Here is a 3,326-nt window from a genome sequence, read left to right on the forward strand (position 1 = left end):
GTAAAGTTTACTTGAAGGCTGGCTCCATTCATTGGGGCTTGAGGTGAGGCAGAAAGTGTGGCAGAGGGAAGCAGCTCACTGTTGATTAGGAAGCAGAGAGAGAGAAAGAGAGATACAAAATATATACCTCATAGCCACGCCCCAATTCCCACCTCCCCCAGCCACACCCTACCACTTCAATTAATCCCATCAGGGATTAATTCACGGATTGGGTTAAGATTCTTACAACCCAATCATTTCTCTTCTGAACCTTCCTGCATTGTCTCACATGTGAGCTGTTGGGGGACACCTCACATCTAAACCATAACACTAGCCGATAGAAATGTTTAACGTAAAATCTTAGTCTTAGTACTTGCTTCAGCAACACATACAACAAAATTGTAGCATTATAGAGAAGACTAGCATAGTCCCTGTGCAAGGGTGATACAGATTCATCAAAGTCCATATTTGCCTGGGTGTGGTGGCGCACATCTGAAATACCAGTGGCTTGGGAGGCTGAGGCAGGAAGATCACAAGTTCAAAGACAGCATCAGCAACTTAGCAAGGCTCTAAGAAATTTAGTGAGACCCTGTCTCTTAAAAAAAATTATATACATATGGGGATGTGGCTCAGTGGTTGAGAGCCCGTGGGTTCAATCCCCAATATTAAAAAAAAAATTATATTTGTGTACTACACTACCATTTATTTCAGAAGTAGAGAAAGAGATATAGTTTATCTAAGAAGTGGAGAAAATTACAAAAAGTATTTCCTATATTTTAAAAAATAGAAGATTCATTAAATTGCTATCTGTTTATGAGGGAAAGAATAGGTCAGAGGAAACAAGAAGAGAAGCTAGACCTCTTTGAATATACTTTGTAGATTTGAATTTGGAAACATGCAAACCGTTTAACAAAGTAAAACATTTTAAATCTGTAAAATGTAACAATAATGGAGCAAATGAATATAACTGTAGGTAGTTGGTCGCATAACTACACTGGGCAAACATAAAGTTTTACTAAAGGTATAAAAGGCCAATCCTACTCCGCTTCCTGCACACTGATCTCCTTGCTGTTTCTCAAATGTGCCAACCACACACCACCTTCAAAAGCGGTACTTCTTGTTTCTTCAGCTTGGAATATCGGCTTGCTGTGCACCTTCACTTTATTTAGTTCTTTCCTCAAAGATCATCTCTTAGGAGAGGCCTTCTTGGATCCCTCACCTATCTTGATCTTTCTTCATAGCTCTTAGTGCTACCTGACATAATTCATTATTTGTTTGTTTATTTCTTGTAGTAGACTGTTAGTCCACGGGCTTTTGTTTTGTTCATTTTTGTATCCGTCAATCCAGAAAATGCTTGGCCCATTAACAGGCGTTCAATGAATTTTTGAGAAATGTTGGAAAAGGAAGAAACTGTTAACATTTTCTTTATACATCTCTGTATTATTTGATATGTTATTGTAAGCATGAATTTCTATAAAATAAAAAAGGAATGTTAGAAATGTTTTAATATTTAATAATAATTGATAAATGTATATTCTCCCCTCTGTTGTGCTTACACTAATTAAGCCAAAGGGAAGTATGAATAAATGTTGAATTTCGGCTTGGTTATAGACTTGCATATACTTTAGACAGTAACCCTGTCATGTACTCTTTGAATTACATTCAAAATCTTTTTATTTTCTTTCTTTTTTTTTTTTTTTTTTTGTACCAAGGATTGAACCCAGGGCACTCAACCACTGAGTCACATCCCCAACCCTTTTTCATATTTTTATTTAGAGACAGGTTTACTAAGTTACTGAGGCTGGCTTTAAACCTGCAATCCTCCTGCTTTAACCTCCCGAGCTGCTGGGATTATGCTCCACTGTTGCTCTGCTCAAACTCTATGGCTACCCCTGATTGAAGGCACTGTATGTGTGCACACATGTGTATCTGTGTGTGTTTATACCTTCTTATCAGTGTATTGGCTGGTGTTTCTTATATGTAGGAAGATTTTATGTGACCTTTAGCTATTTTTCAAGAAAGTCTATTTTAAATATAAATCCTCATTCTTTAAAAAATTAAAGCCACCTATATTTAGTGGACACATATATTTAACTTCTGGTTAAGAGATAAGAAATTTCACAATAGTAACAAAATATTTGAGAGCTTTTGCTTACCAAATTTCTCTGCTACATTGAGCCCAGTGTGGTCTTTCAGGTTCACATTCCTAGCCTGAGAATTACTTGATATATGGGACTATTACATCAATTAGGGAATTCCAGGATTTTCATATTGTATAAGTGCACCATGCTGCATAATGCTTCACTTTGAATCCACTTTTGGAGCATCATCACCTTATGGAGAAATAATGTGATTACATAGCACTAATCATGATAATATTGGCACCTTTCTCCATTACCGATTTTAATTAATTATTCCATTAGATGGATAGTATTAAACTTTTCCTTACCCATCTCACACTTCTAAGAATTTCTATCTATGTTCCTTGATAATTAAGTTAGCTTCCCATGTCATGGGTTAACCAGGTAACTTGGCTTAAAATAGTGAGGGCTATGTAGTAATTTTAAGGGAAATGTGGTTTTCAAAGGTGAAACATCATGGAGACATATTCTATGAAAGAAGGTCGGTAAGTGGAAGCATCAAGATTCATTTATGGTTTACACTATGTGCTTGCTGAACAACTTTCTTTTATTTGAACTAGGAGACAATATAAGCAAAAGATGCAAGTTTCAAATGTAACTTGAAGTAGAAAAAGGTCAGATGAGCACTCATGACCAATAACTACAGCAAAGTAAAGCAAAATATGAAGTAAAGACTTTAATTTAGAGGGTCATAGTCCCTTGATGAGAGCATTCCAATTTATGAAGTCACACATTGGCAAAGTGTTTGTTTTCATCGGATCACATTTTTGTTCAGTCTTGTACCATTCTACATGGCAGGTCAATCATTTCAGGAGAATGGCCATATGTTCATGGTGAGCACATATTATTTAATTGCAAATTCTATCATTTGTTCCAGGCGTTCTTTTGCCATATTCCATCTTCCTTTCTTGACTATTGAAGGAAGTCTTCTTTAGACAGGTAGACTCTTGGGGAGAGAGAAAGAAACCCTTAGTAGATGGAGACCTGGATCTATGAGCATGACCAGTCAAGTTTATCCCTTTAGTTAGATGAATAAAACCTTTAGCATATGTTTTTTTTTTATTTTATTTATTTATTTATTTATTTTTTTATTTTTTATTTTTTATTTTTTACATTTACATAGGGTAATGATGTTTATTTTATTTTTCCCCTCCCCCCACCCCTCCCACCCCTCTTTTCCCTCTACACAGTCCTTCTTTCCTTCAT

General features: G+C 35.9%; 1 pseudogene; it reads left to right on the forward strand.

Annotated features, from left to right (window-relative positions):
* Nucleotides 1–348: 348 nt before the first annotated feature.
* Nucleotides 349–449, forward strand: LOC124981506 (uncharacterized; annotated as a pseudogene).
* Nucleotides 450–3,326: the final 2,877 nt, after the last annotated feature.

The sequence above is a fragment of the Sciurus carolinensis genome, chromosome 3 (genome assembly GCF_902686445.1).
Source record: "Sciurus carolinensis chromosome 3, mSciCar1.2, whole genome shotgun sequence".
Taxonomy (NCBI): Eukaryota; Metazoa; Chordata; class Mammalia; order Rodentia; family Sciuridae; genus Sciurus; species Sciurus carolinensis.